The sequence below is a fragment of the Pleurodeles waltl genome, chromosome 1_2, assembly GCF_031143425.1.
Source record: "Pleurodeles waltl isolate 20211129_DDA chromosome 1_2, aPleWal1.hap1.20221129, whole genome shotgun sequence".
NCBI classification, from domain to species: Eukaryota; Metazoa; Chordata; class Amphibia; order Caudata; family Salamandridae; genus Pleurodeles; species Pleurodeles waltl.
The window spans coordinates 505,527,524-505,543,442 of NC_090437.1; positions in this window are offsets into that span (position 1 = coordinate 505,527,524).

Here is a 15,919-nt window from a genome sequence, read left to right on the forward strand (position 1 = left end):
ATCCTATAGAATGCAATGGGAGAAAATAGGTCTAGGGGCAACACAAACCATATACCAAAAAAGTGGAATGTGAATCACGAATTCCCCCCTAGACAAGTGTGGTGTGTGCAGAATTGCTGGGAGATTAAGAATACAGTAAAGGTAAGTATATTACCCCAGCCCAGAGTCCAGGAAAGCAGGAGTAAAGTACTGTAAGTTTCCTTAGGACACACTACACCTCGTTTTTGGGATTTTGAAGCAGTCAACCAAGTCTGCAAAGAACAACTGCTGGATTATTGGACCTGAAGACCTGCAAAGGAAGAGGACCAAGTCCAGAAGTCAAAAGAAGTTCCAGGAAGGACAGGAGCCCCTGCCAACCCAGAAGAGGGTGCAAAAGAAGAGTCCCCGCTTAGTAGAAGACTGCAGAAATGCACCCTAGGAAGATGTCAGCGGGTTCCTGCATGATGCAAAGGATGTCCCACGGCGTGAAGATTTTTATAGACAAGATTTCGTGTTGGAAGGCGCCAACAAGCCTTGGCTATGACAAAAGTGAGTTTTTCATCAAAATTGTGCTGGATGGACCCAGCAGGGACCTGGGGGCCCCAACTCTGTGTGAGGAGGAATAGAGGGCTCTCAGCACTTTAGAGAGCCCTCAGGATGCCAGCCATCACCCCCAGGAGCCACAGGATCTGGGATCAAAGAAGGTGCAAAATGCAGTTGATGAAGCACAACAAAAGAAGGTCTCACGCCGCCGGAGAGCAACTCAGCAAGTTGAGCGTCGCAGGGTGGAGTGCTGGGGAGCTGGGCCAGGCTGTGCACAAAGGAATTTTGCAAAGAGTGCACAGAGGCCTCAGGAGGCGAAGAAGAGGATTCCCAGGGTACCGGTCGTCGCCTTGGAAGGTGCCTGCTTGGAGCAGGGGAGTTATTCCGTCACTCCCTGGAGATTTCTTCAGTTCTACTGGTGCAGGATGAAGACAGGGAGTCCCCAGAGCGTGCACACCGTGGAAACTGTTGCAGTTGCTGACTTGGAGCTGAGGTTGCGGAAGAAAAGTGTCTCTTGTAGACACTTTGGTGCAGGTACAGTGTTTCTTGGAGCAGGCTGCGGTTGATCCAAGGTCAGAAGAGTCTGAAGTTGTTGCAGAGGATTCCTGAAGGAAACTTGCAAGCAGAATCTGAAGAGAACCCACAGGAGAGACCCTAAATAGCCCTGAGCGGGGATTGGCTACCTTATCAGGTATGGACCTATCATGAGGGGTCTCTGACGTCACCTGCTGGCACTGGCCTCTCAGACCCCTCCAGAGTGCCCCCACACTTTGCAAAGCAAGATGGCTGAAGTCTGGGACACACTGGAGGATCTCTGGGCACCACCCCTGGGGTGTTGATGGACAGGGGAGTGGCCATTCCCCTTTCCTTTGTCCAGTTTCCTGCCAGAGCAGGGGAGAAGGGGTCCCTGAACCGGTGTAGACTGCTTTATGCAAGGAGGGCACCATGTGTGACCTTCAAAGCATTTCCAGAGGCTGGGGGAGGCTTCCCCTCCCCAGCCTGTAACACATATTTCCAAAGGGAGAGGGTGTAACACCCTCTCTCAGAGGAGATGCTTTGTTCTGCCTTCCTGGGACTGGGCTGCCCAGACCCCAGGAGGGCAGAACCCTGTCTGTGAGGTGTCAGCAGTTGTAGCTGAATTGCAAGCCTCAGAGAGCTGGTGAGGCAGTACTGGGGATCCATGGTGGAGCCCCCAGGATGCATGGAATTGGCTCCCCAATACCAGATTGGGACAATTCCATGAACTTAGACATGTTACATGGCCATATTTGGAGTTACCATTGTAAAGCTACATATAGGTATTGACCTATATGTAGTGCACATGTGTTATGGCGTCCCCGCACTTACAAAGTCTGGGGAAATGGCCCTGAACTATGTGGGGGCACCTTTGCTAGTGCAAGGGTGCCCTCACACTTAATAACTTTGCACCTAACCTTCAACAAGTGAAGAATAGACATATAGTTGGCTTATAAGTTACTTAAGTGCAGTGAAAATGGCTGTGAAATAGTGTGTGCACTATTTCACACACGCTGCAGTGGCAGTCCTGTGTAAGGGTTAGTCTGAGCTTCCTATGGGTGACAAAAGAAATGCTGCTGTCCATATGGGTCGCCTGGAACCCCAATGCCTGGGTACCTAGGTACCATATACTAGGGACTTATAAGGGGGATCCAGTGTGCCAATTGAAATTGATAAATGAAGTCACTGGCCTACAGTGACAAATTTAAAAGCAGAGAGAGCATAAGCACTGAGGTTCTGATTAGCAGAGCGTCAGTGACAGTTAGGCACTACAAAGGCATACACATGAGGCCACAAACTATGAGCACTGGGGTTCTGGCTAGCAGGATCCCAGTGAGACAGCCAAAACACACTGACATATAGGTTTTTATTTATGAGCATTGGGGTCCTGGCTAGCAGGATCCGAGTGACACAGCAAAAGCACACTGACATACACTCACAAACAGGCCAAAAGTGGGGTAACCATGCTAGAGAGAGGCTACTTTCTCACACTTGGCAATTCAGGACTCTCAGCAAGAGAACCCAGGTGGTAGCATATGAAGTCGTTGATGTCCCTGAGACTTTGCAACAGGAGACAATCTCAATACAAGCCCTTTGAGAACCTTAGAAAGCAGGATGTAGAAAGGAAAGTCTAGTCCTTTCATTCCCAGGACAGAAACAGCAAGCAGCAGAGCAAATAGGCAGGGTGGCAGTCCCTCCTACAGCATAGAGCTCATTTTCCTGGCAGAATTTCCTCAGACCAGAAGGATTCTAACTATGTTGGGTCAGAGGTCCAGTAGGTATACCCATTTCTGTCTTTGAAGTAGTCAAACTTCAAAAAGAAGTCTTTGTAGTGCACAACACCCTGCCTTGCCCTGGCTCCAGACACACTCCAGGGGGATGGAGACAGCTTTGTGTAAAGACAGGCACAGCCCTATTCAGGTGCAAGTGCCAGCTCCTCCCACCACTCCAGCTCAGGAAGACCCATCAGGATATGCAGGGCACACTTCAGCTCCCTTTGTGTGACTGTTGAGATTGAATTCACAAACAGACCAATTGTCATCCTTATCCAGGTGTGTATTTCACAGACATGCTGAGGCACAGAATGGTTAAGTAAGAAAATGCCCACTTCTTACAAGTAGCATTTTCACATTACAGTTCGAAAACCAACTTCACCAAAGGTTGTATTTTTAAATTGTGAGTGCAGACACCCCAAACTCCATATCTCTATCTGCTCCCAATGGGAAAGATATTTCAAGGCAATCCCTATGTTACCATATAGGAGCGATAGTCCTTGGAATAGTGAAAAACAAATTTAGCAGTATTTCACTATCAGGACATGTAAAGCACACCAGCGCCATGAGGCAACCTTGGACCTACTGTAAGGGTGGCTTACAGGTAGTAAAAGGAAAGGTTTGGGCCTGGCAAGTGGGTGCACTTGCCAGGTGGAAATCACAGTTTTAAATTGCATGCACAGACACTGCATTTGCAGGTCTGAAACATGTTTACAGGGCTACACATGTGGGTGGCACAGTCAGTGCTGAAGCCCACTAGTAGCATTTGATTTACTGGCCCTGGCCATGCACTGTTCTACAGACTTACTAGTAAAACAAATATGCCAATCATGGATAAACCAATCACCAATACAATTTAGACAAAGAGAACCTGCACTGGTCAGCAGGGCTGAAGTGCCAGGGCCATAAAGCCAGCAAAAATTAAACTCAGGATAGGATCAAAAACAGGGCACAGAAGTCAAACAGGGGAAGCCACACCCGGAGCTGACAGGTTTAACAGACACTATAAGGACGGGCTTCTGTTTTTGCAGTGTCTATGTTTGCCAGATATTTGTTATGCTTTGTTGAATTTCATAAGAGTGTCTTTTAACATTAGGAGACTTTAACAACTTGTGATAAGTATGCACTTTGATTTGCATATGAGCACTTTATTCTCTGCTAATGGAGTCTATGGATTTTCTGAAATGTGTATTTCTTGTATTTTTATGTTGATGTCTTGCTTTTATGGCTTTGATCAAATAAAGATATCATGATGATGATAATGAAAATAATGATAAAAAAAGCTGTGCCTCTATAGAGACATAGGGGGTTATTACAACTTTGGAGGAGGTGTTAATCCGTCCCAAATGTGACGGATTTACCACCAGCCGTTTTATGAGTTCCATAGGATATAATGGACTCGTAATACATCTGGTGGTATATCCGTCACTTTACCGTCACTTTTGGGACGGATTAACACCTCCTCCAAAGTTGTAATAACCCCCATAATTTCTCTATGGCAGAACATCCCAGTCCACTCCACAGAACTAAAATAATCCAAGATTTTCAATGGGTTCAAAAATGGTTTCCACAAAATAGCCACCCCACCAATCCTCTTGCTGACATTTTCCACCTGTTCTGAGCAAATGAAAAATGTAAGCGGATTTGTTCTCAGAATTAGGGAAAATTGAGTGGTAAATGACTCTATTACATGGCACAAGAGATTCCGGCTTCCCTAGCATTCCCGCACAGTAGTTTACAATTATGGTAATGCCAGCAATTCTCATGGCCTCAGAATTGGGAAACTGACTGACACCTGCTGATCTCATGGTGTCCAAGCAGATTGCCTGCTTGGGTTACACATGGATGGGTTATGATGAGTGACATCCTCTGCTACTGTTTCTAAATGGTGAACTGATTGGTTGAAGGTTTGCGTGCCCAAATTGTTGGGCTCCGAATGCCTAGGATGAATGATTTATTGAGGTCAGTCAGTATATGACTGGATACAGTGTATGTCAAGCTCTATTTTTCTAGTCCATTTATGAATGAGTGTGAGCTACTGATTAGGAATTGAGTCACTCTGGAAAAAGGAGACTAGAAATAAGGCATGTCAGAGGCATTCTTAAACAGAGATGTATTATAAATTTCTTCCGAGAAGTTCACCTTGCTTAACATTCCTTTGTCTGGCAGAATCTGAGTTGTAATCCAAGGAATTTTATAGTGCTAACCTTACCAGCCTGACAAAGCAAAATGTACCACAAACATGGAGGATTCAGATGCAAGGACCAGATACAGGGCATGTGCATGCACCAACCCATCTCTTAAACCTGAGCTCAACCTCTGGTAGCTACGACTAAGAGCAGACAGGCTTAACTTAAAAAAATATGTAAAGCATTGAAAAGTGCCAAAACATGTAGAAAGTCAAAAGCACAACACAGTGAAAATTCCACCACCATTTATAAAAATAGAGAATATTTAAATTAATAAAATGACACTAAATAACGAAAATACAATAAGGGGAACTACAGATGTGAAAATGTAAAGTTTTAGATTAAAATAGATTACAAAAATGTTAAGTGCCAACAGTAGTCATCTGATTGCACTTGGCTGGGACCTAGGTGCAATTTAAGGCTGACCCCAATTGAGCATGGTTGGATAGTGAGACTAGATTTGTCTTGATCAGAAGTTTGACTTTCTGACTTTCTCTCCAAAATGGAATAAAAAAATCCTCAATAGTGGCTGTGGCAACCAAGGGCTCAACAATCCGTATAGCCTTTTGACGAAGTGCTTGTGAACCCTTTGAGTCTGTTGTGAAAGCACCAAGTGGGAGTAATTCAAAATTCATGACAAGACTCTTGCCTGTTTATACTGTTGGTGCCTTTGCACAGTGATGATATCTACTTTCAACTGTAGTCACTTTTTTGGAGTTTGGATTTCTTCTGCAAGGCAAGACAGCAAGCTGTAGCCTAACATGACACCACAAGGCCGGATACCTCCACAGTGACATCCCTTGGAAAGGATTTGCTGCTACATAATAACACCAAGTGAAAGCAACCTAAATCTTTAGCCCTGTGACAATGCACTTTCGTCAGATGGACTTGTCAAGTTTGTCTTATTTTCCTGACTGCTCTCCAAGGAAAAAGTCTTGAAAAATTGTCTTTGTGCCAGGTTTTAGGGTTAGGCAAGAGGAGTATGATTAGATGCCAGTCAAGGGTCTGAGAACCTCAGGAACGGCACTGCAAGAGAAGTCCAGGTCAGGTCCATTTGGACCTGGTGAACTGAGCTCCTCCAGGAAAGTGAGCACCTTGAAGCTTTTGTGTCCCTGTATCTTAAGAGGAGGTCAGCCAGCTGATACAAGGAGTCCACTACTTCGTCCTAGATACAAGTGGGTGCAGGTCCAACTGAGAGGGCTCTCCTCCCAGGTCTCAACAGCAGGTGCAGTCCTGTTTCTGTCTTGCAGAGGTCCAGCAGTGTTCTGAAAAGGTGCACAGGGGTGCCACTTTTATGCCTGGCATTAGCATGCAGGTAGAGTGACACCTGGACCCTCCCTAATAAGGAAATAGTTCCCACAGGTAATGTTACCACTTCAGCTCCTCAAGTGTGCCCCACTACAAAAAATCACACTGTCACTATCTAAAAACAGGATGTGGAAACCATCTTTTGTGCGGAGCACCCATACCCAACACCCAGGGAAATGAGCAAACCCTCCCCTGTGGTCACTCAACCTGTTCTGGGATCATTTCCTCACCTCCTGGAAATGGAACCTTTTTGGCTAGGAAGACAAAAGGGAGGCAGCCATAGATGTGAGCTACATGTGCCAGTGACAGGGTAGGCATCCATTGAAGTTATATAAATTCCTGGACACTGCCCGGATGGCCATCCTGCCAGAGGAAATTCAACTGCTCCCCCAAACCCAGGGCCTTGGACTCAGCTGTGGAAGCCAAGTCACACCTAGTCAAGGAGACGTTCAGCTCCTGGCTGACTGTTGGAAGCTCAGGCAAGTTGTCTTCAGGAGGCTTTAGGCAAGCTAAAGGTGCTTTTTTTAAAGTACCTTTTACAAAATATTTGTGACAAATTCCACTTTGCCAACTAATTGGACTTGCAAAAAATATTTTTGAAAGTCCAAGATTGAGACTTTGTATCTAGTTCCTAGGATGCTGAATTATCCCAATGTTTTCCTGCAGAACAGCTAATCCTGCTACAATGAAAATAGCTTTTAGGGCATAGCCTCTACAAGGACATGTTTAACCTAGACCTCTCATGTTTACTATCTTTAAATACTTAGGAGTGCCTCATCAAAATGTAAACAGAGGGTTTAGGCCTGTCAGGGTTCATTGTGACATGTCGAATTTGCAGTTTAAACTTGCACAGCCAAGTTATTGGTGGCAGGCATGAAGTCATGTTTTGCTTTGTCACTTTGTGGTGACACAACATGTGTTGCAGTTCACTAGTGACATTTACATACAGGTCCTGGATATAATTTGTACCATGTACTAGGAACTGCTAGGTATGGTAAATATGCCAGTTAGGTGCTAATCAATTTGACATGTTTTTAGGGGACAGCGGATAAAAACTCCACAAGGGACTGCAGTACACTAGTGCTAAGTCCAAAAACTAGCAATAGAACATAGCAAAAAATGGGGATGACCAAGCAAAAGGAGCAAAAAGGGGCATTTTCCAATATGTATCATCAGCATATTAGCAAATTTTGATGCTGTTATCTGTAATTAGAGCACCAAGCAGCCCAATGTATAGGCTGAAGATAACAGGAGATCGTATGAAACCATGGGGGACTCCACTGGTGACAGAGATCTTTTTGTGATCTGGACGTGCCCAGATAAACAAACTGGTTTTGGGTGGATAGGTAGGAGGAACATTGCCAGTGTTTGCCATACATGTTTCCAGGGTGTGTATAAGAGTGGGAATGTTCAATTGTGTCAATGGCAGCTGAGAGGTGCAGTATTTTCAAGGGTCATGCCAGTGCTTAATTTGAGCCTATGGTTGCCTGTGGGGGTCACCAGCACTTATTTTAGTGGATAGTCACTTACTTTTCCACATCAATTATTTACCAAGAGCAAGAGAGGAAAAACACATAAATGGAAAGACAGAGCATAATGTATTAAAGAGGCATGCAGTGGATTTTAGACTACCAGCCTTGGTTTTCAGTGCACTGACATTTAGTAGCCCTGGCTGCAGGCTTCTGAGGAAAGCTTTAGGCACTGACTCTTCCTTTTCTCAAATTAAGCACTGGGTAGAGGTCCTCTTCTTTTGTAGTCAAGAGAGAATCATCTATGATGTGTAAGGCAGCGGTTTCTGTGTTACAGTGTGAACTGAAGCCAGACCGAGAGTCATGAAAGAGATGATTAGAACTCATGTGGTCTTGGAGTTGAACATGATCTGACTAATGAATGGCTGGTGAGAGATGGGCCAGTAATTGAAGAGATCATTGGGGTCTAGTGTAGTTTTCTTTAGGAATGAAAGGGTCCAACCTGTTCTGAGAGCTTCTAGCAAGATGCCTTGATTGGGGGAGGTTTTTATAGTGGTAAGTAGGGGTAATAGAGCATCTCCAGTGAGAGCTTCAATGAATAACAATAGTAAGACATCATCTTCATAAGGAGTGGCTTTGAGGGAGTTGAGTATGTCAGTGAGATCTGGGAGGGACAGGGTTTTGAAGGCAGACCACTGCCACACCAGAAAAGGTGTGTTGGAAATGGCCCTTTTGGCAGGGTTACTCCAAACCTTCTGGCTTCCTCCTCCTCTTTTTCTGACCTTGTTTTTGTTGACCTTAGGACTCTGCAAGCACTTTTCAACTGCTACCCAGTGCTGAAGTGCATGTGTTCTTATCACTACACATTGTAACATTGGTGTATTAACAATTGTATTAATTAATTTACCTGTAAGTCCCTTGTAAAGTGGAAAACCATATACCCAGGGCCTGCAAATTAAATGCTACTAGTCGGCCTGCACCACTGATTGTGCCACCCACACCAGTAGCCTTTAAAACGTGTTGCAGGTCTGCCAATTCAGAGCCTGTGTGTGCAGTCTCAGTGCCACTTCAACTTTGCATTTAAAACCCCTCTTGCCAAGCCGTAAACTCCCCTTTTAATACATATGTCATCCCTAAGGTAGGCCATAGAGCATGAGCGCTAAATAAGTAAAAGGCAGAAGGTGTACTTGTAAGGTTTGTATGTCCTGGTAGTGAAAATCTCCCAAAAAGGCATTTTTCACTATTGTAAATCCTGCTCTTCTTATGGGCTACAATTGGAAATTCCCTTATATACTTTTAAGTGGTAATTCTGACCTGAAAGGAGTGGCATTGTTATGTTTGGTATGGTTGGAATGGTAGTGAGAAATTCTGCTTACTGGTGAAGTTGGATTTAGCATTACTATTTTAGAAATGACACTTTTACAAAGTAGGCATTCCTATCCACTTACTGCTCTCTGCCTTACAGCCTGTCTCCAACCCACGTCTGTGCTGGTTGACAGCTCCCCTTGTGCATTCCACCCAGACAGCCATAAATACGGGACACTCAGCTGCATCTGCATACTAATGGGTCTTCCCTGGCAGGAAGGGAGGAGGGGCACAGATTTAAATTTAAAAGGGTAGTGGCTTAACCCCACACAAAGCACTGATAACCCACACAGATCTCCTTGCAGGCAGGACCTTTATGTTTTACATGTCCTGGTAATGAAAAACTCCCAAAGTTGTTTTCACTACTCATAGGCCAACATTGGGAATTTCTTCATATACTTTTAAGCTGTAATTTCGGATCTGAAAGGAGTAGCTACATCAGGTTTCAAATCATTGGAAAGATAATGATAAATGCTCCTTCACGGGTGACTACTCCTTCGTAAGTTGCAGTCTGAGTGGCTCCCAAAGCCTCCAGACCTACTAATGATTGGGGGTATTATTTGTGAACGTGTTACTCCTCATCAGTGTAGCATGACCAGCTCTGAGCTCTGAAATACCAGCAATGTTTTCAACATCGTTTTACCTGCTATCCTAAAATATCTTGCAAAGTAGATACTATGCTATTTTTATAAACCTGTGTGGAGTATTTTTGTGGTGCACTAATTGCGTTGTTGTGTGTGTTGCATAAATACTTTACACATTGCTTCTTTTGATAAGCCTGCCTGTTCTGTGCCAAGCTACCAGAGGGTGAGCACAGGTTATCTCAGCTGTGTATCTAGCTTACCCTTACTAGAATGGTGGGTCCTGCCTGGCAAGGGTGTACACCTTAGCCAACTCCAACCAGAAACTCCGTTTCCAACAGGGTGAGTGTAAGAATTGAAGGCAGGCTTGGTGTTGTTAAAGTGCTGTGAGATCTTCTGTTTTTTTTTTTTAATGATGTAACGGTTGGTGACATTGAACTTATCTGTGGAGTGAGGAATAGAAATGTCCAGCAGGGTGTTGAAGCAGTGCTTAGTTGTACTGAACAGCATTCTGCTCCTGTTAGTGGCTACAGAAATGGTGCTGATATAGTTCTTTGCTTTGGCTGATCTGATGAGCTGTCTACATGTTGAGCGGAAGGACTTCTCACGAGGTCCTCAGGAGTCCTGTTTTTCCTCTATTTTCTTTCCTGTCTACAAATGGTTCATTATTTGTCAGAAAGATCTTTAGAGGACTAAGGGGGTCATTCCGACCTTTGCGGGCGGCTACCGCCGCCCGCCAGGCGGAAACCGCCATGCGGCCGCCAATGCGGCCGCATTCACGCGGCCCCCATTCCGACATTCACGCTGGGCCGGCGGGAATGAGGCCGCAACACAGGAGCCGGCTCCTAATGGAGCCGGCGGTGTTGCGGCCGTGCGACGGCTGCAGTTGCACCCGTCACGCTTTTCACTGTCTGCTATGCAGACAGTGAAAAGCTGGCCGGGGCCCTGTTAGGGGGCCCCTACAATGCCCATGCCAGTGCAGGGGCCCCCAGGGGCCCCAGGACACCCCTTACCGCCAGCCTCTTCCTGGCGGTGCAAACCGCCAGAAACAGGCTGGCGGTAAGGGGGTCATAATAATGCCCAGGGCAGCGCTGCTTGCAGCGCTGCCCTGGCGGATTATCACCGCCGGGGCATAAACGGCGGGAAACCGCCGGCCCCGGCGGTGCAACCGCGGCGGTATGCACCGCCAGCCTGTTGGCGGTGCTTTAGTCATTTTTGCCCTGGCAGTCTCGGACCGCCAGGGTCAGAATGACCCCCTAAGTTTCTGAAGGCTATGGCTTGCACTTGTGTGTTGTAAATGGGTTTGGATTTTCACATAGCTTTCCAAAAAATTGTTGAAGTTGTTTAGAAGGGTTTTGGCATTGGATGTGGATTCCATAGGGTGAGGAATTAGTTCAATAATTAGGTTGTCTATGGAGAAGTCATTGATGTATCTTCTCTTTGGTATTCACAAACATCTTTCTCACAAAATACAAATTGAATATTTGATCACTTAATACTAGGTGATTGATACTATCAATGAAACACAATTTCATCAGCCTTGAAATAACAAATTACTGAGGCAAATCCTGCAAGGTTTCCAACATAAACCTTTCAGGTTCAATGAATCTTTTACCAGCAGGCATACAACTAAATGTTTGCCTTTACCAGTTGACCTGTAGGTAACACAAAAATCTATACAACAAAAGCAATAATCCACTAACCTATCTTAGATAAAATAAACATATGTGACCTGCATTTAGACACACTGCTACACACAGCAAACACACGAAACATTTGAGCTATTTTATTAGGATTTAAACCAGTGACCAGAGAATGCACACATATCTCTCCAGCAATTACATTTAACACCAAAGCTGTATTACTAGGACTGCACTGTGAAAGGTGTTGGATAGCATATATCTCTGTAAAGAGTGTCTTAGCCGCTGACACTAGTTTTGAATACAGTTTGTTTCTGACCAATTAAGTAAGCTGGGACAGCTTTACTATCAATTTTTCATGTTTCAAATATCTTTGTGGACAAAGGGGCTGATGCCGATCTTGGCGGACAGGGTTACTCCGCCACAAACATGATGGATATCCCGCCTGCCGTTTTAGGATCCCATTACATCCTATGGAGATTGTAATACCTCCGACGGAATAGCCGCCAATTTTTGCTGATGTATTCCATCCGCCAAGATCGTAATCAGGTCCAAAGTTTGTAAAAAATAATGTAGGCTGATTTCCATTGTCTCCCCTCCTGACGTTGCTGCCCCTTATGACCCCACCCCTGATACGTTTACCATTCTACTACCACGACCAATTTATAGGTTCTAAGAGCATTTTTTTCCTTCAAATGTTGGCACTGTGGGGGATCATGGCAACATTTAAATTTCTGTACAACACCCAGGATCGCAGTCTGGAAGGACGCAGATATTTTGCTTGTTCTAATATTTGGCTGACAAACATTTATATGATGTTTTCAATTAATGGCCTACTTTCTCTACCGCCAGATGGCTGAAGCTGTGACACACAAAACAGAGTCTGAACTGTGGGAAGGAGGAGCAGGAACATGCGCTGAGTTGTAAGAGCTGGGACCTCTCAGGTCACTTTTGCCTTACCCACTCTTTCCCCCCTCCCCCCCACACAAAAAAATAGTTTATTTTCCCGTATTCCAATGAGATGGACTATAAGTGAAGGCGAAGACATACGCAAATGCTTCCCATTGGCCTCTCCAAAGTGAAGCTCAGCAGACGCAGCAGATGTATTTTTAGCACGCTCTGTCTCCTCCATTAAGAATATTCTCTGCCTTCAAATCCTTTTTAATTGCAGAACCAATGCAGGCAATTAGTCCAGCTTTCAGTTTCCATTAGTCTACTTAGTTTCTATGCGCACTGAAATTTAAATATCTAACAGTAATTTTGCCTCCACGCTCCCCTTAGAAAGGCATTTTGCTCAACATCACACAGCGAGTGCGCGCTGAAACGTATGCTCTATAATTACAAACCATGCAGAATTCTGAATGGAAATGGCAAGCCGTTATAGCCACCCGGCTGTAAATTAGTCATTCAAATTGAAGGTGAGGCGTCGCATTGAACACTGATTTTTAGTTTCAGTTAACACTGATAACCAAATCTATCCTATGTATTAGTTTATTCATACTGTTTTCCATTGCAATTCTGCTCACAAATGCCAACTGTAATACATTTCGATCAACTCAATAAAAATGAAGTTTATAACCCACAAATATCAATATTGCTCTATGGAGGAAGCAATGAATTATTCTGAGATTATTTCCAACTCAAAATGAAGTGAAGCCCTATAATGATTTTGTTTTTCCAAAGTAAACTTTTAAATCCAGTTAAGAAAATTGGTTGTGGCCTTTCAGTTCTCTTTAATTACTTGTATCCACTTTCGACTACGATAAAGTCGAGCAGTGAGCACTTGCACAGACCACGTGCACAGGGCCGGCTTTAGTGCTGGTGTCACCCTGTGCCACAAACTTTTTAGGCACACCCCACCCCATGACCACCTCCTATGATCTCCTCACTAACACCCAACAAATGTGCCCCTCATCTCTTGGTAGCCCCTCTCTCACATACATTCATATGTTTTAAAGTGCTTGTAAAGTCTGACTTTACTAATCCACTCAGCTATACACATAAAGTAAAGTTCTGCTTTTTGCAGCAGGCATGTTATCCCTTATGTGCTACCTTATGGCGAGTCAAAGCTCCTGCTAGCCAAAACTCCCATCCTGTTCCTTGCAGGAACATTAATCACAAGAGGTATCTTGACATTTTAACTGCTTCCTGAAGGCTGGACACACAAGGAACGTTCAGCAAGTGCTTTTAAATCCGAAGTTTCGAAAGTCATTGCTAAACACAGCGCCCCCCTGAGGTCAGTGTCCCCCAGTCCAGGCCAGCACACTGCGGCCGCACCGCTCTCACCGCCATAATGCGTGCACAAGGCTCTTCACGGCTGTGTGCAGCCTCCCTCAGTTTTCAGAAAGCCAAATGTTATCTTTCTCGCATTTTCTTGCAAAGCACACTGTGACTGACTGAGTGAGGGAGTGGTATTTTTAGGAACTTCCCTAACACACTAGTAGCAGCCAGATCCATCCATGAACCTCCTGACAAACAATGTTCTCATGTGGGGCTGTAAATAAATGTTGGATGTCGGGGGCTAATTTATTGGCAAATGGTGTGAGACAGTGGATAAACTCAAGGCCCCCCGGTGCGCATGGTCTACCTCCCTTTTAGGTCTCTCTAAATAGCTTTAGGTGTCCGCATCAAACACAAAAAGCGTGACTTTTGGGGCAGATCCTTCTTTTTCACGATCCGAGCGTTGACCATTAAGTGTATTATTCCACTTCATTCAGAGTGCTTCCATTAAAGTGCATGAATTATTTGTCTTCTGGAGCAACAGAAACTGGCGGGAAATATTTGGTGAATAGGTAAGACATTTTGGAAAGAACCACCCCCAACTAAAAGGAACATGTTCTACATGAATCAAAGTATGCAAATAAAATATATTATGAGTTGCGTGATATTTTTCTATTAAAACGTTATTTTTATGCAAAATAACGCTTTGTAAAATACAAATGACTGCTTTTTGTAAAAAACATCTTACCAACATTTTTGGGTATTTTTTAATTCGTATTTGAAGTATGTGATTTGTTTATTATGTCAGTTTTGTTGTTTCACGAGAAAGTCACCTTCGTAAAATGGCTTTTCTACTTCATGTTTGAGAGTATGAAAATAAATGGCAGTGATGGTTTGCAAAGGAGTCAATGTTAGTATTAGAGCTGATGAAAAATGCCTAGCAGCATTTCTGAACGCATATTTTTCCAGCTCCTGATGGCTTCTCTGCCAGTTCCACAGGAGCTGCACATTCTTTTCAGCTCCTTGTCACTTCTATGCCCATGTCCCAGGTGGGGGGGCATTGATTTTTCGCTATTGGAGGCACGCATTTTCTTGAACGTGTTATGAATGAAGACAAAGGGGCAAAGGCTCACTGTTGCATACATAAAGTGGATATAAATTACAAATGTAGGAACGATAATGAAATTGTGTACTGGCAGCCGTCAAAACTGAAGATAAACATTAAAAACACTCTGTTGTACAAATTATGGGGGTGATTCTAACCCTGGCGGTCGGTGTTAAAGCGGCGGCCAACCCGCCAACAGACTGGCGGTAAAAAATATGGAATTCTGACCCTGGCGGGAACCGCCAACACAGACAGCCACTTTAACACTCCCCCCGCCACGGCGGTACAAACAAACAGCGCGGCGGTCATCGCCAACAGCCAGGCGGCAGACAATGTACCGCCCACCCTATCACAACTCACCAATCCGCCACCTTTTCCGGGGCGGGAGCACCGCCGATAAAAACACGGCGGAAACAGACTACGAACGGGAAAACGCTCACCACTACGCACTCCAGGAGGAAGGAGGACAGCATGGAACCCGAATTAAACATCCTACCTGCTCTCATCTACCACGAGTACGAAGTCCGGCGCAGACGACAACGGTGAGTACTGCACCTACGACACACGGGAGGGGGGAGGACGAAAGGTTACGGGCACACACATATGCGACCCCCCCCCCCAACTATGTACACACCAATGCAGAGCAACAAGTCACAGTGACACCACCCAAACACCCTAGAAAAATGATAGGACATAATCAAATTTGGAATAAATATTTATGTACCAAAAAGGTCCTGAAAAATATCGTACAACCATGAAAGATATTCACAAGAAAACAAATGACATACACATCAGTGTATAACTGAAGTAACAAGTCCTGCACATCCTACGAATTCATCATGTCCGTGGGCCAAAGTTTTGAGAAACAAGGGCAAAGCCCACACAGGAGACCTGAGTCCTTTGGAGAGAACACTGCAGGGGCATCAGATGTAAAAACTACAGGCACCTCAGGGGGAAGGGAAGGGGGGTGCACCACAGCCACATGAGTCCACGACGCCAGATCCACGAGGAGCCACCATGCCCACTGTACCATCCTGGGGAGTGCAAAGCCACAGTCTCTCAATGTCTCTACAGTGGGTGGGCTGCCCACTGGACCATCCTGGGGAGTGCAAAGCCACAGTCTCTCAATGTCTCTACAGTGGGTGGGCTGCCCACTGGACCATCCTGGGGAGTGCAAAGCCACAGTCCATCAGGTGGATGACAGTCTCCACTGGTCAAGGAGGAGGCATGGT